Genomic DNA, 27,326 nt, shown 5'->3' with positions numbered 1-27,326 from the left:
AAAGAGGTGAATGAGCAGAATTTCTGCTGAATAGAGTTTTTTTTCTGAAAACAGCAGAAAAAACTGAAAATTTTGCTGAAAAGGGGTGAAAAAGCTGAAATTTGTGTTGAAAAGAGTTAAAAAAGTATAACTGTTAACTGAAACAAATGTTGCCATAAGCGGGATTTGAACCCGGGCCTCCCAGTCTGAGAACGGCTGCTCATCTCACTGAGCTAAAACACAGCTCAAACCGGCAAGGAAAAGTAGTGACCCCACTGATAATGTGGCAGAAATGGGCAGAAAATATTGCATAAAAAATTCAATATCTCAAAAAGTATAGAAGTTATGAGCACCAAAAGTCATAGTACCCATTAGCAGAAACAGCAGAATTTTCTAAAGTTTGAACGGTGAAAATCGGCTGAAAACTGAGGGAGTAGTCCAAAAAACGTACGGAAGCAACTTGAAGAATAAAGTATAAAGAATAAAGAGAAACAGGAACTCAATAGTGTGTGGATGCCTTTGAGGGCATCCACACAAATATGGAGATTAATTAATACAGGGACATTAGTCCACCATGTTACATAATAGCCACTTTTAACACCTTCCTCTTTTTTAAACTGCACTTTTTATTTATTTATTTATTTTTGCCTGTCTGATAATATATAAAAGTTAATATTTTCAGAATTATATATGAACACAATTGGTGTAGTATATGCACTAGTGATTATAATATTTATGTTTTGTTGCATTTATTTAATTTCCGGAAGTGTGCATTGTTTGGGGTATAACATTTTAGCTCCCCTTGTGGGGAACAAACACAGTCCGAACTCCTCTTTCTTCAAAAGGCCGTGGCTAACATGACGGAAAATGGTGAGTGTCTTGTACTGTACATTTGTAAAAACATTGTGTTAATATCTACAATTACTCAAACATAATTTGTTTTTAGCATGCTTTATTTCATTTATTTATTGTGACGTTATAAGGTACGCTGCATGCTAGCTTTTTAAAAAACTAATTAGCTAAATGCGTTTCTGCAGTAGTACCTATCAACAGGTAGCTTAGCTCGAAAGTAGGCGATGTCTTGTATATATTTGGATGTTGAAATAATAAGATAGATGAGGTTATTTGACGTAATTACTTTTTACGTATAATGTTCAATCTTATGCTGCTTGTCAAGAGAATATTGTATATATGTGATCAGCTGCATGAAATGTATCCTTTCATTATTTGTCATTAAGCAGATTTCTACATGACTTTTTACCTAATAACTTTTGACATGAACTCTTCTGTGATAAACAACTTACAGCTTCCTCTTTCTCTTCTGGAACATACAGACTTAGAAAAGGGGAACCTCAGCTCTGAGTTCTGAGAATAACTTTAATAATAATAATAAGTTTGTTTTGATAATTATTTGTCGTTTTCTTCATTACTCACTAATTAGTTCTGTGCAAGTGACAACATTTATTGACCAAAACCTGCATTTCCATCTGGTGTTTTTAAAGTTAGCTTGCATAACCCTTCTATTTTCTCATTATACTATACACTGTACTAAATGTGTACTTGTACTATGTACCAGTGCTGTAATGGGAGAAGGTAATGCACCACTCAATACAGGCCACAGGCTTTTGATGCAGGGTGTTAGCTCTAAATCAATGCACTTGTGCAAGTGGCTTCAGTCAGTGTGGTTTGTCTTTTACTTGGCATGGGGACCAAGTATGGTTAGGAAGTCACTGAAGGCAAGGCTACAGAATCTGTGACTCGTTTGCTTGTTTTCCTCTACTCAAAATAATAACTACTTCAATGAACATAAAAAAAAGTCATGGAAAAGGATTTCCACGTGATTAAATTGCTTTATTTTAGCATCATGTAATTTTGTTATTCCAACTTAATGTACTTGAGTTGGACCAACTTATTTAATTAATGATGAGTCAACGTATTTACTGCAGTTGAGTCCAACTTAATTTAACTGAGTTGAACTAACCCATGAATATTACGTTATTCCAACCAAAGTACTTTATGCTTATACAAAGTAATTGATTAACCTAGAATTTCTTTCCATGATTATTTTAAGTTCATTTAAAGTGTTATTCTTTGGAGTTTTCAACAAAGTCTAGAGTCTGGTTAACATAAAACAGTAATGGATTTATAACAACTTTCACATAGCTGCACTCCATCCATGCATTTTCTTCCGCTCATCCTTATCAGGGTCGTGGGTGGGGGGCTGGACCTTTCCCAGCTGTCACAGGGTGAGAGGCAAGGTACACCCTAGACAGGTCGCCAGTCTATCGCAGGGCAAACAAACAACATTATGGACAATTTAGGATTATCAATTAAAGTAACCCTACTAACATGTCTTTTGACTGTGAATTTGAACTCAGGACCTTCTTGCTGTGAAGCAACGGTGCTAACCACTGTGCCATACTCCATACTAAAAATAAAAAAAAAGCAGGGAAAGCTATGATTAGAAAGCTTGATACAAAATGTTATGTTTTTGTCCTTGACAGGTTAAACCACAATAAATAGCAATAGCATACACGTGGCGTGTGTATGCTTTTCTTCCTCTTATGACCCCAGTGGTTTCCCTGTGGTTTAAATTCTGGCGTGATCTTGTGATAGCGCGAGTCCAGGCAGCTAACCACTCTTATACCGCTGGATTGTATCACGTCATCTCAACAAATGTTAAGTTGTTGAATTTCATGCAGATCGTAAAAGATTGAATTACTTTCACCATAGAAACATTATGTTGTTCAAATTACAAATTAGACTGTTACATTTGACATTTTACATCACAAATAATGTGTTTTTGTAACATACTGCTAGTAACAAAGTGTAGAAAGATACAATTGGTTCTTTGCTAAGTTGTCTGTTATGTGATCACACAAAACTGGTTCATACCTCGAGTTAGTTGCCTTTTTTAATCCTTGAATGAAAGGAGCCAGCTGAGGTGGTTCGGGCATCTGACAAGGATGCCACCTGGGCGCCTCCTGGGTGAGGTGTTTCGGGCATGTCCCACGGGGAGGAGGCCCCGGGGCAGACCCAGGACACGCTGGAGAGATTATATCTCTCGACTGGCCTGGGAACGCCTTGGTGTTCCCCCCGGATAAGCTGGAGGAGGTGGCTGGGGAGAGGGAGGTCTGGGCTTCTCTGCTTAGGCTGCTGCCCCCGTGACCTGGCCCCGGATAAAGCGGATGAAGATGGTTGGATGGATGATTCACTACTTATCTGAAAATGGTTGGGTACAAGAACTGGACTGAAAATAAGAGAAAAAGCAGCCAATGTCTGCAAAAAATAAAATAAAAATAGAGTAAACTTTGAAAAGTATTGTTTAAAACTGTTGCTTAATAAAGTTGGTGGAGAATGTAAAGAAATGAGGGGACCTGTGCACAGTACTGTACACACAAAACTTGACACTTTTTCCATCAAGGATGTAGATTTGAGCTTGACTGATTTATTAGTTTGTTTGGCGCTCTCAACTGATCAAATTGCTACTGGTCAGACAATCGCTGGTTGTAGTTATGTGGAGATGAGCACTGCATCATTAGTCAGGGTATGCAGTTCAAAAGTCCGTATGTATTCACACAAACTTACATATACAAAGTTGTTACGACACATGGTTTAGATTTAAAGTTTATTAGTGTAACTGGTCCTTACAAACTCAGTCTAGACTCACCCACGTTGGGTTCATGAAGGTCAGAGTTCATTTTCTCAGTAGATTGTCAAAGGAAAAATTGATTAACTTGCTTCATAAAGGTAGAAAAATTGATATCTCAGTACACATTTTAGTAATTGACAGACGCTTTATTTATTGTCGTTTTGACTGAACATAAAACTGAGATGGAATGAAAATTTTAGCCCGGCAATGGGATAATTGGTTTGGTTAACCCTAGCATCAACCCTGATTGCTATAACCTGCAGAATGTGCCTACTTTGCACCCTCTCCACATTTATCCAAGTGTCTTTGTAACACTTTATGTGTGAAAACTTCACAACCAGTCTTTGATGCTCTCCACAGTTGTGGGTGTACTTGATGTGGGAGTGTACAATTATCACATTGTCCTATATGATCATACGCAGTGCTTCATTTGGGGTATGAAATACTGCTTTAAGTTTGTAGAACTGTGTGACTACAGAGAAGGATTTATGAAAATCTTGCACATTCAGTCGGTGGAAATTTTTATTTCATCCCCATGGAATAGGGCTTTTTCTATTAATGTGTTAAAAGCAGTTATAGTCTTGTGAATGAACTGGGTTTGTATTATGAGATTAACTTGTATTGTGTTAAAAGGACAACTGAACAAGCCTCTTGAATGAGAGGTAAAATGAATTTACAAACTTGTAGAAATCCAGTTGGCTTCTTTTTTTTTAAGCTCTTAAAAATAAACAAAAGCACATTTTAAAAAAAAATTTATTTATTTATTTTTATATTATAGTCTGTAGATTTATTATAATCAGGGGTTAAAGTGGGCTGGGACGGCATTCCAGCAGCTTTAATTAATGAGCAGTTAAATCTGATAAGTAAATTATTGCACATTATTGAAAAATGAGTTAATTATCATGTGTTGGAGCCTTGCATTGCTTCCAGTGACAGAATGGAGATACTTGCTCAGTATTAATTAGATAATGTAATCCCACGGCCAGCTTACACCATCACGGTGCAAATGCAAAGGTTTGGTTGTGGTACTCACCATCTAGCCCAGGGGTGGTCAACTCCATGCCTTGAGAACCGGTGTCCTAAAGGTTTTAGATGTGTCCTTGATCCATCAAAGCTGATTTAAATGTTCACATTTAAAATGTTCACATTTCTCCAACGTGGTCTTCCTAACAGTTTCACCGGATGGCAAGAAATCCTGGCCATCCAGTGTAGATGTCAGTGAAACTGTTGGGAAGACAACGTGAACATTTTATTTGTACTGTATAATCTGCAGATTCTGACAGAAATCTGCAGCTATCCTTTGAAGCACCGCTCCTCTAAAAGAGCAATAAGGATCATTATTAGGTTATTTACATTATTATGTAAATAACAAAATAATTTAAAGCAAAAATTGGGAAACGTAAAGTCCGAAGTCTTTATATTAAGGGCCATCAGTCAAACAATATTGTTTGCTCTGGGTCTAAACAGAGCGCGTTGTGTGTGACGTCTTCTTTTGCGCATGCGGGCCGCTTTGAGCGTTCACACTAGAGCGCGTTTGCTGTCACATTTTATTTGTAGTGTGAACAAGCAGACAAAAAAATCGGATTTGATCAAAAAATCGGAATTGAGCATTAAGACCTGCAGTGTGAACGTAGCCTTTATGACCTCCTCAACATTTCTTGAAGTTCTCCAGATGCCCGGTAATGAACTAATCATTTGATTCAGGTGTGTTGACCCAGGGTGAGATCTAAAACCTGCAAGACACCGACCTTCGAGGCCTGGAGTTGGCCACCCGTGATTTAGCCAGTGATGGAGAAGGGGAGCAAACTCAACCGGGGGTAATGTTTTTGTTTTTTTTAAAAACTTTCAAAAAATCTTAATAAATTTAACAAATAAGAACAGATGTACAAATTAGGCTAGCCGTCTTGTGACAAACAGTTTCTATACAAAACGTGTCTGCTAACTAACTGTTTTCGCAAATGTGCAGTACTGTAGATGCAAAAAGATGTAAGAAGGAGGGAACACTAGAGCAGCGGTCCTCAACCTTTTTTGCGCCACAGACCGTTTTTGTCCGACAATATTTTCACGGACCGGCCTTTAAGGTGTCGCAAATAAATACAACAAAATAAAACCAGTACCTGTACCAAAAAAGAATATTTATTCATAGCACACGGGAAAATACCCAGGGAAAAAGATAAAAACAATTTAAAAAAAAAAAAATGATAAAAACTGATTCAAAACCCTGAAAACCATAAATTTAACACCTGAGCCTCAACTCTTGTGGCCTGGTACCAAACGACTCCGGTCTGTGGCCCGGGGGTTGGGGACCGCTGCACTAGACATCAGATTTTGGAGCTATATGGCAAATGGCCTGTATTTGTATAGCGCTTTTACTAGTCCCTAAGGACCCCAAAGCGCTTTACACATCCAGTCATCCACCCATTCACACACACATTCACACACATATATTCATATGTGTGCTTTTGTAAAATCTCTTGCAAAATCCTGTATTATACTATACTTGTGTTTTTCAAATGGTTGTGTGCGAAAATGCCACGCCGTTTGAACTGGTGAGTTTACAGTATTTTGGTGAGATTTTCAGTGATGGACTATGCTGGATTGGTGCACAGCAGGCTGTGTTGTTCATGGTCAGTGGTAGGACTCAGTTAAAGGTTTCGACCTTTTAATTTATGGTGAAGATTTAATTCACTCACCAAATTCTGCATTTTAAACGTACTTTGTTGCCAGTGAGTTGAAAATCAGCTATATAACTTATGAAAAATCTGCTTAGCTCTTGTCAGCTAAATCAGCACACGTCAGCTGATCACAGCCGGTACGTTAAGAAAAATCTGTATGTACAGGCTCACAAAACAAGGTGTTACGTGATGTATTTTTTAAGTAATTGTTTTCCCCACGCTACACTGCTAAACCTGATATTAAGGCTTCCTCACCTGTCACATCCCACTTTAATCCCTGATTATAGAAGACAGAGTTATTAGGAGGCTCAGTGCAGTGCAGCTTAATTTTTCCAGCCTTTATTTTGACCGCGTAATACAGAGCAGACACGAAGAGCACAAGACGGAATAAAAAGCAGCGAATTGTCCAGGGTAGACTGAAACTCAGGGGCCTGAAGCCTTTCAGCTTATGTGTTCGTTGCTCAAACATGTGTCTTAATTAATGTGAGTGCTAACACCTGTGTTTATCTAAATCAAATAGGCTGCTGTTAAAAAACAAACAAACAAAAAAAACAGCAATTAATGCATGTTCACCACACAGAAAGGTGCCACAGATACAGAAAATACAAACAAAAAATATACCCCAATAAATTCAAATAACAAATACAAGTTAGTCACAAAACAGAAATTTCTCACATATTATAAAGGTGTAATGCGTATAAGTTTAAGTTATTCTGCTTTCAGAGACATATTTGTTCCATGTAACACAGATCCAGCTAATCTGTTGCCAATTCATTTATTATAAAGTTACAGTCAAAGACTGATGATGTCACGGTGCCCGGGTCTTGATCCCAGGGTTCTGAGTTGGGATGTTTGAGTTTTCTCTAGTTTTGTAGTTTTTGTATTATGGCCCTGCATTCTGGATTGTTGATGTTTAGCTTTCTGTTGTTTCCTAGTGTTTACATGTCTTGTTTGTTTTCCTTCTCCTTGATGCAAGTATCTCTGCCTTTACTTCTGAGCCTCTGTTCTAAAGATCTTTAGTTTCATCAGTGCTTTGTAGGTTTGTGACTTCCTTTTGGTTTTCAGATGGGATTTATGCTTGTGCTCCTTAGCCTTCTTTTTATGATATTAGTTTTTCTTTCCTTGTGCGGTAGTTCCTCTACTGCTTTAGTTGATGTGTTTCTATTCTGTTCCTCCTTTTTTGTGTTCGTTTGCTTTCTGTCTCTGTGTCAAGTTCTTATGTTTGAGTCCTGGTCTCAGCTTGAGTTATTTACAGTTTTATTTTGATAGTCTTTTATTTAGTTCTACTTCCCTTGTCTCACCATCTGTGATTAGTTTCAGCTGTCCTCTCACTGTCTTAATGATAATAATAATGGATTGCATTTATATAGCGCTTTTCGAGACCCTCAAAGCACTTTACAATTCCACTATTCATTCACTCTCACATTCACGCACTGGTGGAGGCAAGCTACAGTTGTAGCCACAGCTGCCCTGGGGCAGACTGACGGAAGCGAGGCTGCCATATCGCGCCATCGGCCCCTCTGGCCATCACCAGTCTTGTCCTCTGTTAAATACTCTCTCATGGTTGTGTTTTCTTGTTCTGGAAGAGTCCCATGTTTTCCTGTCCTGCTACTTCTTGTGTTTTGTGAAAGAACCCATCATTAAAGTTACTTTTTTTAGTTTTCTTCTACATTCTGCATTCGGGACCACATCCTGTCTGCCACACTGCCGTCCTTCACAGATGATAAGTTATATGTTAACAATTAAAAGAAAAGGAATTCAGGGTGTTTCATGTAGTGTTTCTGAATGTGACAAATGGGTAAATGTAACATTTGTAGCATTTGGCTTTTGTACCATTGCACTGTGTCTTAGCATGCTTATACTCTAAACTAAATTATGTCAAGCACTGCTTGACTAAGTGCTGCCTCACAGAGCTCCTTTTCTCCACAAATAATGGAAATGATGACATAATAGAACCTTTTCTTGATAAAGTAGGAGCACATTTAGATAGTTACTTTGTGTCGGCTCTTAATAGCTTGCAAATGATCCTGGACAATAATAAGCCCATTACTATTATGGCGGTGAAGGAAGAAAGGAAGTTTTCATTAGCACAGAGAACCACATAATGTCAAGATTTTTTATTTTATTTTATTTTTTTATAGCTCCTTTTTCACCACCAACGTTTGACTCATGTTATTATCTACATGTACTACAAGATGTCATAATTACGCTGAGTGGTATAAGAGTGTCAGATGTATACTGAATATCAATATTTTTCATATCTAAATGCTAATAACTTGATACTTGAAGCAGGCTTATAGGATTACTTAGTCATACTGAACCCCGGTGTCTCAGAGTTCTGCTTGTTATCTCCAGGTTCATACTGGTTTTCAGTAGTAATTTGATTAACTATATAAAGCTTTTGTATAAACAATTTGTTATATCAATCATGTATTGATTTCTTTTTATGTTGAATAAGGAATCTGTGGGATTAATGTTGCAGCCCTGTGTGTTCAAACTGTGTACTAGGTTATGTGTCCAGATATGTGGGTTATATAAAACAGAAATTACAATGAGTTTAGTTTGTAATTTCTGCTGTGGAAAGTTTGAGAATTATATTTAATTTAATTTAATCTTATTAATTTAATTTAATTCAGTTTATTTTGAATTATCACAAGTGTCAGGACTGTGCAGTTGCTATAGTATATTACATGAAGACAGGCAGTCATTATCACAAGCCGAGACAAAATTCAAACAAAGTTTTCCACCCACATCGTTCGCACAGATGTAGTGAAAAAGACAGCTCTGCTCACACCAGTCGGCCTATAGCTGCCCCTAAAGAGTAGAAACAAAGTGCAGTGTGTTACTTTGGGCATCTGTGATTGGAGGACAAACACAGTATTAATTAACTGTACTTCAGTTTTAAGGTGCACAGAATTAACATTATACGGTAGTTTTGTTCTGTTAAAAATACTCACTCACTGACTACTAAGAGACTGGCCTTAGCTCACTGCTATTCCATACTGAATGATCAATATCAGTTACTATGACAACACTGTGTAAATAAAATAATAAATCAGTTTCTCTGTGTAATAGGATGGAAAGATCATTCTTAATAGCCAGAGCCCCCTAGCTGTTGTTGAAGACATTGCAAGCAAAGCTAAAAATCTAACTCCATGAACATTAATCTTCTCCCCCCTCCCACAGTGTTAAGGTAAATTATTGAAGTATAAGCTATTTCCAAAAAGACACTGCAGTGTGCTCTCCTGTGCATGTACCAGTGCAAGTAAAACAAATATTGTGAAAACGCTTTTATTCATTTGTTTATTCATATTTTTGGAATTTAACTAAAAAAGGTACACTTTCATATACTCTGTGTATATTACAAGTAAAGTCTCATATTTCCAGCCATTCTTCCTTTTTAATTTTGATGATTATGGTTTATAGTTCATGAAAATCTGAAATCCAATACCTCAAATTATTAGAATATTTTATAAGAGCAATTAACAAAGGATTTACAATGCACAAATATCCAACCTCTGAAAAATATAATAATTTATATACTCAGCATTTGGGGTTCCTTTACCGTGAATTACTGCCTCAGTGTGGCATGGCATTGTGATGTTCATCTTGTGGCACTGCTGAGGTGTTACTGAAGCCCAGGTTGCTGTGTTGTTTCTCATTTTACTCTTATACCCCATAGAGTGTGGGCTCGGGTCAGCTGAGTTGAATGGCCTAACAAGCACAGTAGTTTCCACTGTCTGAGCAGGTGTTAAGTCCTGCTGCAAAAGGAAATCTGTATAAAGCAGCTCAGCTTTATGGAGATACAGATACACTTTTCTTGACAGTCTTCTCAGTGGTGTTGTCATCCATGTTGCATTCACCCTTTTCTACCACTCTTCTAGTCAACTTTCCATTCTTACGCTTACCGGCAGCCCTCCGTGAACAGCGACCCTTTTCAGCAATGATCTTCTGTGGCTTGTTCACATCAAGACAGCTGTTAAGTGGACAGTCGTCTCAGTGATTGTGTTTGGTGTGCTGAACTAGTTTCAGTAATACACAGTATAATTTATACTGTTTAAGTAGTAATTTTTTCTCAAGCTCAAAGCAAAATATTCTAAAAACCTGACATACTAAAATAATCCATAGTTGTCAAATTAAAAACAAAAAAGGGCCCAAAATATTTCATCTAATGTGTAATGATTATACGATGTAAAAATGCACCTTTTTGAGTTCAAGGGCTTTTTCCACAAAATAAACTTCTTCACTAGTGTTGAAGAATATTACATGTGTAGAGTATTACCTCAGCAAAGCTAATCCTTACATTATGGCTGATAATAAATAAGACAGCCAAGAGCATTATATAATACACAAACATGCATTTTTAGATTTACAAATGTATTTTATCACAGCACCAATATTTACAAAGTCTAAACATGCCTAATTTTAGAACGTGTGCATTATATTAACAAATGTCAGTTTTTGTCTCTTGTTCAAAAATGATCTCTAGAGGTTTTGAAACTGACCTTTAGGAGTTTATAGGCGACAGGGAGGCTCTGATAACTGATATTGGCATTTATCAAGCTCAGTGGTTTAATGTGTCTGCTGCCCTACGGTGGTATTGCTCTGGCAACATATGTATGCCACCCATATTAAAACAGTGTGTGATGGAGAGTTGAAACAAATACTTTCCTTTAAAACTAAATCAAAAGACTGGCCCAATACCATCAGACATCATAATTTGATAACTGATGCATCCCTAACAGGTACATGGGTCAGAGATGTGGCAGAGCAGGAGCTGAACACAAGACTCACACCGTAAAGATGATCACAAAGCTTGCAGGGAGGAGGTGAGGCGAGGAGGTCAAACCTGGGGCTTTGTTGGGTGAAGGACTGATTTAAAAAGGTTAAAACTGTAATGTAGCTTTTAACTTTTTTATTTTATTTGTCACCATTTTTCCCCCAGCAGAGTGGACTTTGTTGGACAACATTTTGGGTTAACCTTTTTAAATGGAATATAGGTCTTTACGTATTATTTGCATGTATCCAGTTATTTAAAAAAGACCATAAGACAAGCTTTTGCAGGCTTGTCAACTGGCAGGTAGAACAGTAAAACCTCCCCTTACAAGCATTCCTCGTGAATGATACATGTAAGGCCGTGTTTCGTTTGCTACAGCGCCTTGATAAGAGCAGTGGTGCCCGTTTGTGTCTCCTGAAACTTCTAGAGCAGCAGAAGAACAACACCTCAGTTCAATAATGCATTTTTTTTTCTTTAAGGGATTTGAGTGTAATGTATTCAGTAGCTGTGTGGAGGAAAAGTCATTCTAAGAATATTAAATGAAAAGAATCCTAAAGATGGATCATTTATTATTCATGATGTGTCATCTCACACGGAGACCGAAAGCTCAAGGAAGACAAAGTCTGAGTGTGTCAGGGATGAACAGCTCCTAAGAAGGATGTCTGTATATTATTACCTACACGAGATCATTATTAGTGCGAGACGATAGGTTTTTTGAGATATAATGAGAAAGATAACCTCTGATTTTTTTTTTCGGCTCTTTAAAAACTTATAGTAGTGGGTTATTTTAAAGAGTCATCAAAGGGCAATAAAAGGCTATCTACCTTTTTTAACTTTACAGCTATAAGGAGAAAAATATTTTGAGTTTGTTTCTATATTAATATAATTGTAACACGTTTTAGAGAAATTCAGCAAGACAGCAATAATTATCAATTTATCTGTATTATTTTGAATAATACAGATAACTGTTTTTCTTTATTATTTCCTCAATCCTTACTTAGGTGTTACATGCAAAAATACTCAAGGTGACACTTTAAATGTGTTATTATCTTAAGCCCCAAACTAAAATATATTTTCTTTATTGTCATTAATAACAAATAAAATAACTGAAAAGCTGGAAGCAGACAGTCTTATTCCAGGATTAATCAATAACCAAAACATGCACCATTTAAGTTCTTCTTGACTAAGTAATCAGTAATTTGTTTTAGGGTGCAATTTAGATTGTCACCACTAGAGGGCAGGATTGCTTATCTCAACACTTTTCTTTTGTGTGAGTTTTTTGTAATATTTTTGTCCTGTAGTAAACAGAATTTAAATATCAGGTTTAGATGTGAGCTTTCTGCTCTTTCATTCAGACACATTACTCTCCACCTGAGGTAAACATTACGAAAAACCTCTTATTGACTGGGTGTTATTTTGAACCAGTTGTTTTAGTTTTTAAATGGTATAAATAATAATAATGGTTATTTTAAACGCATAGAGCAACCGATGATGATTCTCCCTTGTTGAACATTGCAAAATATTGTGTAGTTTGTCTCTGCGTCATCACTAATGTTGGGCTGGTAAAAAATCCCGCACTCCATTAAGCGCACCACAACAATCCTATTTCCACTCGTGTCATTGCAGTTAAAACAATCTCCTGCTCGAAGTTATTGATGCCAGCATTTTGCGACCACTAATGCAGATAAAGTTTCAATATTTATCTTTCAGTCAGATAATCATACTGGTTCTCCGAATGTTCAGGAGAGGCATGATAAATGTAGTTTCCATGTGAGAGAGTTAAAACAACTTTGATGGGAACGGTGTTTGAACAGGGCAAGTAAATTCTGGCACCACCAACGGCACTTTCCTGTATTTCTTTTACAGAGAGGTACATGAAACTCAGCCTAATCAAGGCTGCTGTGCACAAAGGGGGTATTTGTTTAATCATTTTGGCTCTGACAGAGCTATGCGCAGACAGGCTGAACTCACAGCAATCACTTGTGCAGTGTCAGTGTACATGGACGTCTGTCTTCATTCCCAGGGAGTCAAATACTGACATTTTGTCAAAGCTGCTGGCGTCACGCAGATACACACAAGGTGTTCTTTGACATTTGTGCCTTGAGTCACTGATCGCAGCAGGAGTATGTTCAGTCTTGCTACAAACTTGCTACATGTATATGTGATGATTCAGGACCCCTTGATGTGATGTTTGAATGCAGTGGATATGCTTGAGGGTAATTCTTTTAACACGAAAGTCTGCACTTTCAACCAAATCCTGATCTTTTTGTAAACCTTTACAGGCAGTTGTGGTGCTCAAACTTAAGCAAACAGAGAGTGAAAACAAAACACAGTGTCTGTGAAGGTTCTCAGTCATCCAGGTCATCGTAGTCTGAGCTTGGAAAGAAAAGCGTCTGGACTTTGAGTTGCTTGAAGACATTTCACCTCTCATCCGAGAAGCTTCTTCAGTTCTAAGAGTCAAAGCACAATTAAGTGCTCCCAAGTGGCACGCCATTTGTGACCTTCTGGTTGACATTCTTGTAATTTAGGCAGCCGCTGCCGTTACTACTTCCTCGTGTATACTTTGTCACTTTTCCAAACAAGCCTGTTTGCTTTCAGTGTCAAACACTGCCACAGCCCAATTGCCAAAGGAACACCTTGTGCACATCTTTGAGAGTCCAGTGACAGTTTTGACACCGTGGGAATGATAACCCAGGAGGTTTTTCATGCCTGGTGAAAGTCACCATATTTGTGTGAATGGAAGAGCTTCTCGTGCATAGCTCTCTGAAAAATCATAAGACTGGAAAGGCACAATGAGCTCTTGTTAGCCTTCATATGTGTTTAGATTGTTGATTTGTCTTATAGGTTGCAGGATTTAGTGTATAATTTGGTTGTTTTGCCATACATGCAACAATCCACAAAAATACATTAGAAGTTAGCACTACAGCACAGTTCTTAGCCCTGTGCCATAGTGCTAACTTCTAATGTTACTATGCTAACATGAACATGCAGTGACAATGCTAACATGCTGATTTTATGCTTGGCATGAAATTAGGCGTCATAACCTCAAAGTTAAGGTGAGCTTGAAGAAATACTTTTAGAGTTGAGAGTCATAAACAAACTAAAAATTGTCAGTCAGATAAGCCTGCAGCATGTGTCTTTCTGGGTCTAGTTCAGCAGCACTGTAAGCAAAGTAGTAGCTTGAATTCATTGATTTATGATGGGGATATTATGGGGAATTCCCTAAAATATTTGTTTGGATAATCCACCCACTCATTCACTGGCTGTTTGCATACAAAGTCGTGTTTCATGGTGTGGTGTGTTTCATCTCTCAGGGCTTTTATTCAGCAGTCATGGCTGAGAGGTAGCCTCTGACTTGGGCCTATAGCTGAAGATTGCAATTGGGATCACTAAAGATGTCATTCTTTTTGAAATCGTCCCTTTTCATGGTCTGATCTAGTCTCATGGTTCTTCCCAGAGATGTAATGAAGCTTTGGATTCAGCTGGCTGTATACAGAGCCTGTCACTTCAACTCACATTTAAAGTCGAGCTAACAAATCTGTTAAATTTGTATTTCTGTTGCTTTGATGATTCTTTTGAGATGTTGGTTAACCCGCCTCTGTACTATAATCGCTTCTGTTTACAAACTGTGTCTCAAACAGGTGAAAGTTTTGCATAGTTCACGTGGAAATAAAAATTTTGGCTCACGCTGCTTGTATTTGAGTATTTTATTTTTTAAGGGTTGTATTTTTTTTTTCTGCTTTCCAGAAGATCTGCAATGATTTGGAGAGCCCCTCTAGCAAGATATTGCAGCAGGTGGAGAACTGGCTCATATGCCGTTAGGCCAAACTCACTGAGGGTGCAGAATCCAAGATGGTGCAGTTGGAGTCTATTCGTGTGGCAAAAGAGTTAATTGAGAGACAGGCGAATAACATCAACAACAGCTATAACAGCAACCTGGCCAGCATGCAGGTAAGGGAACATGAGCTGGCTTTTTGGCTGTGACTGAACTTCTTTGAAGGTGTATATGTTCAGTCCCAATTATTGTAGTTTCCAACCAACTGCACTTGCAGCATGCCATTACATGCCTTACTGGCTCTCACTAGCCTCGGTGAAAACAATATAGGACTGGAAGTAATGAATCTGCGGAGTGTGGGAAGCGAACGTGAGTGTGTACAGCAGTTCCTGTAAGGGGCATGCAACATTTGAGAGCATCACACCACTGCAATTGTCAGATTTCTGAAGTCACTGATCCAAGATCTTATTTCACCTTCTCTGGATGACTGTTTGATTAAGTGATGGGGCAGGCGCCACTTTAGAGTTGCGATATCTGCCCTGCAGCCATTCATTTCGAAGCTGTTTGCAGCATTTCCCTCACCTCAAAAGTCAAATATTAACCTGTCAGACACAACTTGGTGCAGTTTCATAGTGATCTGCAGCGTAATGTATCTAGTGACTACCCGAGGCTCTGACAGCACACTGTCAGCGAAGTGTCCACTTTTACTGTACACTAGCAGCCCTAAAACAGGAAAGAAACCAAAGCAGGAACTTGATACCTGTTGACACAGTGTTTAAATGACAGTATTCCATAAACACAGAGGTGGTGGGCCGCCTCTAGGGATTTGTAGGGGCCTGCTGCTCCTGTGTACAGTTTAAATAGCATGTAGATGATTAGAAGGATCAAATGGCCAAGGGATAAAACCACAAAGGGGAGCTGTGTGCCGTGTGAAAACATGAAGGTGTCTATAATAATTACTTAGAACTTGTTGACTCACTAAAATTACTGTGAAATTGGTCATACTGTTGAGGAAAGCTGCGTTCAGACAGACAGTAATTGCATTTCCTGTTAGTCTCAAGCTTCGTGTCTCTTTCTCGCTGTGTGTGACTGAACACCTCTTTCAGCTGGCCCTGATCAGAGCGTAGACTCAACTGACTGTAACGGAGAGAGTCAAAAGAGATCAGGCAATACGGTGCATATTACACTCAAGCCACAATTTGAGTGAAAACCTGTTTTTCATCAGGTTTTTATCATTACCATGAAAATAGCTTCACTCAGACCCCACAAACTGACCAGAGCTTTAACTGAACTTAACAGGATTTTCTGATGCCATTGATTGTTAGGCGAGCGTTCACCTCAAAGCTCAGAGCCCGTTAGTCGTGTGTGCACGTATGGCACATATAAAAAGCCCCTGCTGATGGGAAAGGCACTTCCACAAAATAGTAGTAAATGGTTGACTGCATTCGGGCCTCCTTATGGAACTGAGCTGAGAGAACAAGCTCACTCCTCCGTGTCCTGTCTGATAAAACCAGGGTTTGGATGTTTGCCATCTCTGGGGGCTTGGCAGGATGCAGTGACTCGCTGAGGTTTGAAACCCCATTAAAAATTGTCACTTTATTTTAAGCAGCTGCCACACTAGCGAGTCCCACATCCTTCTGGAAAACGAATCAGAAGCCCAGAGCTGGCTGGGGATTGGCTCAGCTCAGACCATCGCATTCATAGTGTGCTGATCTGAGCTGTTAAAGTTTGTTTCCCCTAGATGACTTTAGGGTAATGAAGGCTTTTAATTTTCCTGTCAGTTGAATTAAAGACGTCTGTCCGGCATGTTGTGTCTTGAGACGCTGGGAATATTATTTATGAAACTTTCTCTGCATATCTGAGCAAACCATTATGATTGTGTGTGGGCCAACCCATAATCCCAACTAGATTTAGTGAAGTTGCTACAGCAAGACACTTTATAGCACAAACTGCCAATTCTCAAGGTTACCCTAAGTGTGAATTCACAAGGTCCTTGGATGGTCCCACTTCCTCAGTTGGGAGGTTGTTCTTCCGACTTCACTGCATTCATGTCCTTTTAATTTGGAACGTGGGAAAGATTGATGCTGAAAAGATGATGTGTTGTTTTATAGCTCAGAGAATTTAAATGACACATTGATAGTTGTTTCCAGGACATACAAAATGAATATTGCTTTGACTGGCTTGTTACCAGATTACTGCCATTAAAAAAACTTATCTAACTAATCTAGTGCGTCCACTCAGGACGGACAGCAAAAAATGTTTAAAATGTTAGCAAAAATCTGAAAGAAGCAAACTTCCAGCATGAATCAAAAGTGTATTACTCTGGCATGTTTCTTTTCTGTGCTACTATTCTGTTTATGTTGCATACCGAATATCCTGCAAGTTATGTACAAAACTTTTTGCCAGCTTTCCAAATTGGTGTTCCAACTTGAGAAGGGTTCATATGAATTTTCCAGTGAGGAACTCCATTTTTTCCAATGATTCCAGTGCCATAAATTACAGCTGGGCGATGGAAAAAAGTCTTAATCACAACAATTTTATCAGTCAATACTGATCTATATCACAGTATAAATTAAGTCACTATTTCTGTTAGGAGTAAAAAAGAACCTGTAAGCTTAAGTGAGATGAGAAAGTTAATTTTAGTTTAAATATGAATTGCTTTCTGTGAGAAGTTAAACATAATAAATGTACTAACTGTGTTGGGCATTTATAATGAACTAAAATCGTAATTATGACTTGGCAAAAGCTTCAAGTGTTACACAAGAACACAAACGAACTGGAAAACTAAGTTCTTTGATCAGTTCCAAAGAAATAAAGTAGCGATCAAAACTGAAAACAAATCTCATACTGTGACTACGGCTTCCGAGGAAAACCATCTGATTGTTTAGTTTGTAAGTGCTGCATAAAGTTTACCAGCCTGTGGCTTAGTTAGATTTTCAGCTGATAGCATACAGTCTTCTAACTGAGAACAACAAAGAATTCTGCCTGCTGTATCTGGAAGCAGCACCGAAGTGAGTTGGCCTTAAATTTAAAACGGTGAACTGAAAAACACTAAAACATTCAGTTTACTTCATGGAAGCTGCAGAGAGTAAATTAGCTGTCTCTGAGTGTCACCTTTTAAAAGACTTTTATTTTTTGCTCAAAACAAAACATGACTGTAGATTTGGCGATGGCTCAAGATGCTGTTGAACAGTTCCCATAAGCACATGAAACAGTTACAATTTAACATTGCACTTATTTGTGTAGTACTATCTGCCTACTAACAAAATGTGTTGTGTGGTGCCTCAGACAAAACAGCAGGACTGCTTTTTTCTCACTTCCAGCATGAATAGAAAGTAATGCATATATAACTACATATAAACTTTTCACTCTGTGCAATCCTGTGAAAAACTAAGTAGAAGCCAATGATTCAGTAGCTTTGTAGAGCCATCTCTATCAGCACCTTATCAAGTTATTGTTTTCTTTTCATAAAGTCAAAATAACATTTTTAGAAAAAGTTGAAATGTGGAGATTAAAACTAGAACACCTGCCACAGCTGCTCTACACTTAACAAAGTACCATGTGTAGGTGAGTTACTGAAATCATACTTGAAAATCAGTTTTAGTCATATGGAAAATATTGATCTTTTAGCAGATAAATCCTATACTTTTTTTTACATCTTAACTTTTTATCTTAAAGTACTACAGTCCATCGAAGATTGTAGGCATTCTTTTATGCACAGCTCTCTTTAAGTCCCGTCACGGTGTTTCAGTCAGGTAGCGGTCTGGACTTTGACTGCATTGTAACATCTTGATTCTTTTCTTTTTCTGCCATTCTGTGGGAGATTTGCAGCTGTCCACCCCTGGGAGGATTGTGTCATTGTGTTAACACACCCTTAAATGCTCCAGACTAGCAAATTGCCAAAACTTCTGCTTTTAATAGATGTGCTCACACTTGCTGATAAACCAGCAGCAACAGCTGGTAAACTTACCCTTCTTAAATCCTATGAGAGAAAAAAAGAGTGTACTTAATTTTCCACACGACAGTACCTTCAGTATTAAGTTGTGACATTTACCTGATTATTCCCTTTTTAGCTTCTTTTTTAATGATATTAAATATATTATTTTACATTTACAAAAACAATTAATAGGAACAGTCGGCTAATAAGATACATAGGCAAGCTAGAAACAATACCCTGTGCATAGGCCCAGCGGGGTCTCAGTTTAGGGGATTAACTGGCTAAAAACCTCAAATATTCAGCACAGTTTTTCATGATTTTATTCTGAAATTTATATATTTCAAATAGAATTTAAAATATCTTTCTTATCATGAAAAAACATACATGTAAGAGTGAAAGAGTTAAAGATCATGTGCACATTTACATGGCTGCATATTGGCCATCTGTTAAAAGTTGTCCCCAAAAAAAACAAACCAATTATGTGATTGTGCTTGATATAAAATCTTGATGACACGTCTTTATTGAAAATGAGGCAATAAAATGGAAATTACCTTAGTCTTCCATAATTGCTACTGAATGCTTCTTTTTACCTATTACTGGCTGTCTGTTCTCTAACTTTGTACCGTCTCTGTCTGGTTCTGTTTTACACCCTTACACCCACAAATACACACCATCCTCATGTATGTAGAAAGTTTTTGTCTTGCATGCTGGACATCAAGCTGGCAATTTAGTCCTTATAGCATGCAGATGGTTGGTGTCACTCCAAGGTAAACCTCAGCCCTGCCAGACAGAGTGCACACTACCTACCAGCAGCCTCCGCTCTATCATGGTCTAGTAACATCCACCAACCCTGCGCTTCACAGTGGGCGTCTGCCTAGCAAATCCATATACACAGTCTAGTTCCTGTTGTGGTTCTGTCCTCAAACGCTTAGAGATGAGTATAAACAAGCCCAGAAACCCAGCTGTTTATTGTTACAGGTATATGCAGTCAAGGGCTAGTGATGGGGCGAAAACACGACTGTTTATTTTATATCCATTTCTGAAGTGTGCCTGGAGACACACGGAACAGGATGAATAACACATTAAGGAGTAAAGAAAAAGACAAAAAGCAAAATAATCAACACAGGATCACAGTGCTTGAATTTTGCTCGAATTTTGCAGCAGCAGCACAAAAAGTCAGTAGAAACATGTCTCCATAAAGCTTTATAAAAAAAACATTTTACAACTGGAAGAAATGAGGGAAAGAAGGGTGAAACGGTTTTGTTTTTGTCTATGAAAGTTAAAATGTTTGGCTAGGCTTGGTGCCAGAGTGGAGGACAGCATGCTGTAGTTCCCCTGTTCTGGTGGGCTGTGAGGCAGAGGTCAGCTAAGTCTGCTGAAATCAAATCCAGTGTCTCCCACCCGCAATAACAATGTGGCAGAATGGCCCAAGGCTAATGACACGATTATGTTGTTGTGTTCTGGGATATTCTAACGAGAAGCTCGAGTCCTGCCCATGCTGTCTCTTTGGATTACACGGACATGCAAAGCCTGTCTAAGCAAAAGCCAGGTGCCTGATCCTATCGCCTTTTGTAGAAAGAGCTGAATTAGCAGAACCTTGGTTAAAGTTAGTCTGTGCTCTTAATGAGCTCTCTTATCCTCTTTCATGCTTGAAACCTGTTCAACATCTCTGTCAAATGGCCCTGCAGTATCCACACCTGATGACAAAAACAGATAGAGGGAAAAGGAAAACACCTTTTTAAATGATATTGTTCCACTGTAATCCTAATGTACGAGTCCCTCGATCAGGCTCAGATAAAGTCAAAGAAAGCTCTCTTTAAACTCAGTTCAGCATGAAACTTTACTGCTTGGTTTGCTCAGGTCCAAACAGGAGATATACGTTAACGGGACCTATACAAGCTATTTGAAAGGCTACACTGTTACAAGATCCTGCTTAATCAGAATGAGCCATGGTTTTTAGATGGTATTTAGATACATAATGCTAACAAATGAGGCTTTGCTGTTACAGTAACAAGCTCTTATTGTTATTCCAGAAACCAAGTCTGTCTCTTTCTTGTGTTTGGAGAAGCTTAGACAGTTTCCTGAAGCATGGAGTATTCATGTTTTGGTATGCACATTTTCTTCTTAGCGTGTAATTGGGCTATTATTGCCATGAAGCATCTGTGTGCAAAGTCTACGAATTCAGGATTTAACATGGCAGCTGTTTGCGTCTTTAATATGCTGTATAGGACTTTATTTAATTGGAACTTCAAGTGCCAGTGTTACAATAAGAGAATTGCCGGCGACTCCTATCACTGATCAGATTTAGTCTATCTTAAACCACTTACGATGTTAACACGGGCGCATAACCATTTTTCTAGATTAGATCTCCACTCAGCGGTCTGCTCGCTATTTGTTCTTTTTTTTCTCCACTTTTTCCCTACCACCTCACACACCTCTCAGCTCTACATCAAGGAATGCATTTTTTCAGTCACGCCTCTATGCTCCTGACAGGTAGCGACTGCATGAGAGGACAGTTTGTCCCGCAGAGCTGCAGGGGCCCATGTTTGGCTTGGATGCCAATGAATAACATTGTATGGAGAGAGGAAATTAAAAATGCAGGGTTGTAATTTACTGGAGAGTGGAACTGATTTAAAAGCTTTTTTTTTTCCTCCTTCTCGCCGCTTTGCTTGAAGTTTTCCAAATATGCCACAGCTGAGTGTGAACTGAGCTTCGTTGTACCGGCAATAGCGAGCCAGGCAAAGCTGCCAGTTCTCTGTACCTTACCCCCCCTCTCCCCATTACTTCTTGGCGAAGACAGGACCGTGCTAAGGTAGGCCTTCATCAAATCCAAATGCTAGACATGCCTAACTGATTTCACATCTCAAGTCAAACGCAGCCTTATGTTCTCAAAAGACATGCAAAAGTATTCCCCCCTGCAGGTAGACGTTTGTATGAGCTTCTCTTCTATATGAGCAACATTCTCTAGATTTTCCGAGCGACCATGTGTTACCTGCTTGTGGTCGCTGCGGATGGCTTCCTGGTGTGACACAGATAACAACAACAGATTAATAGCGTAATGAATCCAGATTTACAAGGCAATCAAGCTTCCATGAAATTGGAGCACATGCCTTTTGTCGCTGTGCTTAAGTACGCCACTGAATCAGAGCACTTAAAACTGTTTTACTGTTTTGTTTTTCTTTCGCCCATTCCTGTGTGTAACACTGAGTAATGACAATGAATTACATATTAGGACGGAGCACCTTACCCCGGCTAGCCACTGAGTTTAAGGAAACTGCACTCTGATTTTTTTTTTTTTTTTTTTTTTTTTACAGCTTTCTCCTTTTATAAACCTCAAATTTGCTGCTGGTAACTCAACCACTTCCTCCCTTCCTGTGAGATCAGGCAGTTAAGCAGGGTGAAGCCAAGCTATGCAGGGGCTGCTGTGGCTTGCAAACAGCTGGCACAGTATTCACTATACCTTTGGCACCTGTGGGTGGGCGTCAACACTGTTGGCTAAACAAACAGGGCCATTATCCAGCTCTTACCGTGATCTTGAACAGAGAAGGTAGTGAAAGCGCCACCTGCAGCAGAGGAGGCCAAATAGCATGACATGTATGATGACTTTTTCTTCATCTGTTCTAGAGCCTAAATGTCCAATATATGTTGTTACTTGTCATTTAGGAGTTACTGTATTGTTTTGGTAACACTGAGATGTGGCAGATTAATTGGGGGGGGGTTAAATCCTTCAGCCCTCCTGTAGATGGCGATGTCGCTTTGATTAGAGAAGATTCTATACCCTAGCAAAACCTAAAACACCGTGTGCGGCCTTTTTTCCCTAATTGGTGGCTTTTAACAGGCATAGTTAAATGTCTTTCCCTCTTTCTATCTCCTCACACGATGCTGAAGGTAAAAGACATCTCAGAGAGGAGGTGATGCATTTGGATGAGGAGGTTTGGGCTGAGGTGTGGCTAGCTTACACAGCTCATACGCCCATACAAGCATCCGGTTGAACATCAGCTTCCAGGACACAGAGGTAACCTAGATGGATGTGTTTGCCTAAAACAAACACAAACTGGAAATGTGTGTCTGTGACGGTCGCATGGAAGACTTGGGCTGCATGGGCACACAGCAGCCGAATTTTCCTAAAACAAGACAAGAAAGTAGAGTGCCAGCTAGACAGAAATAAAATGAGTGAGGAGAGAGGGGGACCCTCCAGAGAGGAGTGAAACTTTCCACAGGTTTGCTGTGTTTATGTGGGGCTGGGAAGGCTTTATACCAAAGAAGGGATGCTGGAGAAGTTTTAACATTTTTTTCTGAGTGAGGTTCTTTTTCTCTGATCTCCTCACTGTCTGCCCTTATTGCTATCCGTCCATCTCTTTCCCTTTTGCCTCCCTTTTCAGTCCCTTCTCCTTTCCCACTGTTCTCACATCTTTGATGTACTGAGTTGTGTCCAAGAAAAGAAGGCATTAACAGGCCTAGAGGGCAAGCCTGGGAACCAGCCAGATTTCCCACTTTACTACCCTCCCACCCTTTCTCTCCCTCCCCCTTGATGACACAGCTTTTTTTCCTTTTCCTTGATGAGTGCCCAGAACAATAGTGGACGAAGATGAATTGCAGACATTTTCAGTAAAGGAATAGTTTTCATTTTTTTCCCCAGAAGTTTGAAAAACAGTCGTATTTTGTGGCTAGATTACTTAGTAGAAATAAACACATCATATAGATTTGTTTTCTTGTCTTCCAAACGTGTCTGTGTTAAAATTTTTAATAACATTCACATGAATATATTCAATTTACATTGAGAGGCCACCCTAAAGAAGCTTTCATACAATGACTATAGTGTAGCCTGTGTCACCATCGCCTCATCTCCATCAGCGCACAGACGTTTACTTTTCAGACCTGACTCAGTCTCCAGGATGACAGCCAGCCTTGGGACTTTTGTATATGATAAACTATGTGATAGGTAACCCCCACTGACCTCCCCTCCACCTTTTCCTCTCTCCCTTGCCTCTTCACAACCACCTTTTTTCCCTCCTTCTTAATAAATCCTCCTCTCAGATTTCTCCCTCTGCCCCTCATGCGTCCCCCCTGCCTCAGCCCCAGCTGCTGGCTCTCTGCCCACGGCTGAGGAAGTGAGTGCCCAGCGACGCTGTGCGATCCCCAGGGATGGGGAACCGATGGGCTACGGTGGGATTGTGGGAGTAGGGTGGGGGCAGCGGAGAGGGGGATTGGTCAGAGCCTGAATGAGTTGAGCGGCCGCAGGAGAAACCACATAACCGCAGCGTGTGTTTGTGTGTAGTGCCGCGTGCGTTGGTGCGAACCCCGCTCCCATGGGTCAGCATGCAATGTCCTGCAGGACCGATAATAATAGAGCATGCCCTTAAACATGATCACACATGCACGCTCACATATTGTGTGTCTGTTCAACAGCTCACAGGCACAAAAAAGGCAGTGCTGCTTCACAGCTGTAGAAAATGTTATTTCACCAGCAGAGTTGTCAAAGTTCTGTATTTTCTGTTTTCTATTTTATTTAGTTTAGCTGCAGTTATTTTCCATAGAAGTTAATATCTTTGAATTTAGTTTGTATTATTTGAACATGTTTTAGGTTAGTTTTTATTAGTTTCAGTGTTAATTTTAGTCCTTTATGGAGGGTATTTGGCAGATGCACGATTTAGGAAAAATCATTATAGGTATTAAAATAAAAACAGCTGACTCAAAATCTTGTCGATAGCCAAATCTCAAAAAATATGTCCATCAAAGCATCGTCATGAAAATTATTCAAATTATTCTCACGTTAACAAATAATAAAACTAAGTATATTACTTCCATATTTTTATTTTTAATTTAGATTTCTAAGTTCAAAGTCATTTAAGTTAGTTTTAACCTTTTACAAAAGTCTAGTTTTTATTTTTGTTCTAGTACATCTAATTTGTCCATGGTTGCCAGCCTGTCTGGAGAGTGACCTGTTATTTGGAAGGCGCTATCACAGAGAGATCCCATTGTCTTATAATGACTTGTTAAGTAAGAGCAGCCACTCATTCACATTGCAGTAAAACTTGACCACTCCGCTGAGTAGTAGAGAGGCTGGTGTTGCAATCAAAGTTAAAAAACTGCCTTTGTTATTAATGCATGAGTCATCCTCTTAACCCAGTACAGCTTTGAAGTCAGTAGACTGTTTGGATGACTGAAAACACATAAAAAATAAATTGCAAATGAAGCATATTAATCCTGTCATGTGCAAAACTTCCTTTGTTGTCTGGTCAGCAAGAAAGTGTAGAAGGGCAAAAAATAATGGACACGATTCAGTGATTGGTATGTTTCTAATTTTAAAAATATGGTATCTGACATGTTTGTTAAGTTAAAAAACATTTAAACATGAAAAATATGTGTTGTTTGCTAAAACAAATGTGAAAGAACATTGCGCATGAAGGCAGCCACATAAACTCCATAATGATGTGTTGAAAAGTGTGTGTCGGTTATTAATAGGTTCTCAGCCTTTTACACCATAAGCCTCAGTACTGTCAGATTTTTCTCGTTATGATTTGAAGTTTTGCTGCAAATGATTCTGCTATGAACAAGTTTTAAATTTCACACAAACTTCCACAGTGGCCTACCTTTTTCAACTGTAGATTTCTCCTGCTGAGGAGGGAGACGACTGAGAATAAAGTCACAGGTGTGGATTTGATCCGTTTTGTGTGCAATAATCATGAGAGCTATAAAGATGAGTGCCTCCCCTCCCATTATAACCGCTGCGTTGGTCCCTTTGTGCGTTGCAGGTGATGTCATCACACAGCCGAATTCATTTATGCTTGTCTTTATGGTGCAGGTACACCCAACAGTTTTCTAAACGATAGGTGTCGCCAATCAGACAAAGCCCCCACACGCTGCTGCCGGAGGAAAAAGAAGTCAAAACCAGAAGCAAAGAAACTGCAGATTTTTTTTTTTCCATGAAAACTCAAACTGTCTAATATATATATCATTAAAATGGTGGCAACAACCGACACAATCGTACACTGGTGTTTGTTAAACCGATCTTGATCAATAGTTTTTTCTCCAGGCTTTCTGAACGTCTTTCAAAGTTTTCCTTTGGACGTTGGATACTTTTTCAGAGTTTCAGTCCAGTCCTTGTACCTGACCATTTCCAGAGGAATGTTTTTTTTTTTTTGTTTGTTAAGTCTCTTAACATTTACCTATGAATCATTCAAGCATAAACAGAGCACTTAACTCAAATAATGAATCAGTGTTGTGTATGCACGCAACAGAAAACTTCTAACAGGCATAAAATACTAAACCATGGTGTTTCCCAAAGAGCCAAAAACTTGGCATGGTGGACAAATTAAGAACAAAAGAAGTGGCAGGCTATAAAATGAAGATGAACGGTATCTGAAAGTCTTGTCCTTAAGAAATAGCATAAAATCAGGCAAAGACGTGACACAGGAGCTTAGAGATATATCAGGACCTTCAGTTGATCCATCTACTTTTTACCAAAGCCTCATCAGAAATGATCTCTGTGGCAGGATGGTTTTCAAGAAGCCATTCTTAATGAAGGGAAACAGCGGAAAAAGAACTGGACTAAAAATCAGTGGCAACAGATCCTATAGAGTGATGAATCTAAATTTAACATTTTTTGTTCAAATCATCATCATATATCATGGTCACGAGAAAGGTATATTTGTCTACAGCCATCTGGAGCCTCTTTCATGGTTTGGAGCTGCATTTCAACCAGTGGTGTCAAAATTGATGAAATTCTGAACACAGAAAAGTACCATCTGAGGTTGTTCCACTGTGCGGTACCATTGGAAAGAGTCTGATTGGCAACAACTTCATTTTTCAGTATGGCAATGATCTCAAACACACTGCCAATGCAGTAAAAGCATAGAGCGCCACTGTGTGTTTTTTCTATTCGGCTATCAGCCGTGGACTGGCCTCCCCAGAGTCCGACCTTCAAAATTATTGAAGGAGGTGGGATCATATTGACAGTGAACTAAACAAAAGGCAGCCAGCATCCAAAGAAGAGTTTTGAATGTCCTTAAGGTAGTCTGGAGAACTATTTCTGAGGACTAATGAAAGAAGTAAGAAGAGAGCTAGTCTAAGACCGCTCAGTTGAAAAATAAAGATGCTCATACCAAATATTCACTTTCAAGCTGGTTAAAATTGTTCTAACTCGGTTTTTGTCTTATAAACTGCATTTCCGTGCATGTTTGCACTTTCCTAGTAAAATTTAGTAAATGAGGGGCAGTTTAAGACTTTTGCACTTCAGTGGAAACACTTCTAAAGTCCTGCTGCAAGCAAAAACTTTTACATCCGTGCAGCATTATGTTTCATTCTGTGCTTGTAATGAAGTTCTTACCACCAATCACATCTTGGTGACTGGAGCTAAGTTATATATAGCATGTCGGGGCTATGGATGATGGCATTACACGCAACCATTGTCTCAACCTAAAAGCAGTGCAGAAAAATCAGATGCCCGACTCTTGGATCATGAAACTCCAACTTCTAAATAAACAGTGGTTGAGTTGCGTTTGGGGTTTGAATTGCGTGGGCCTGCCTGG

At 39.0% G+C, this 27,326-nt stretch overlaps 1 protein-coding gene across 14 annotated transcripts in view; it reads left to right on the top strand.

Annotated features, from left to right (window-relative positions):
* The first annotated feature begins 588 nt into the window (after positions 1–588).
* runx2b (RUNX family transcription factor 2b) overlaps positions 589–27,326 on the top strand; it is a 148,556-nt gene continuing 121,818 nt past the window's right edge. Inside the window, exons 1-4 of one of the 14 annotated variants that reach the window (XR_003214296.1) lie at positions 5,339–5,448; positions 14,831–15,034; positions 25,404–25,447; positions 25,643–25,770. The gene's annotated coding sequence lies outside the window, so the exon portion shown is untranslated. Of the gene's footprint in view, positions 850–5,335; positions 5,449–11,051; positions 11,136–14,830; positions 15,035–25,380; positions 25,448–25,550; positions 25,771–27,326 lie in introns of those variants that run through there. The other 13 variants (XR_003214294.1, XR_003214293.1, XR_003214295.1 and 10 more) reach the window with 13 other exon arrangements.

The sequence above is a fragment of the Oreochromis niloticus genome, linkage group LG15, assembly GCF_001858045.2.
Source record: "Oreochromis niloticus isolate F11D_XX linkage group LG15, O_niloticus_UMD_NMBU, whole genome shotgun sequence".
NCBI lineage: Eukaryota > Metazoa > Chordata > Actinopteri > Cichliformes > Cichlidae > Oreochromis > Oreochromis niloticus.
The sequence above is the reverse complement of the archived record's forward strand: the minus strand, read 5'-3'. Positions and strand labels throughout refer to the sequence as shown.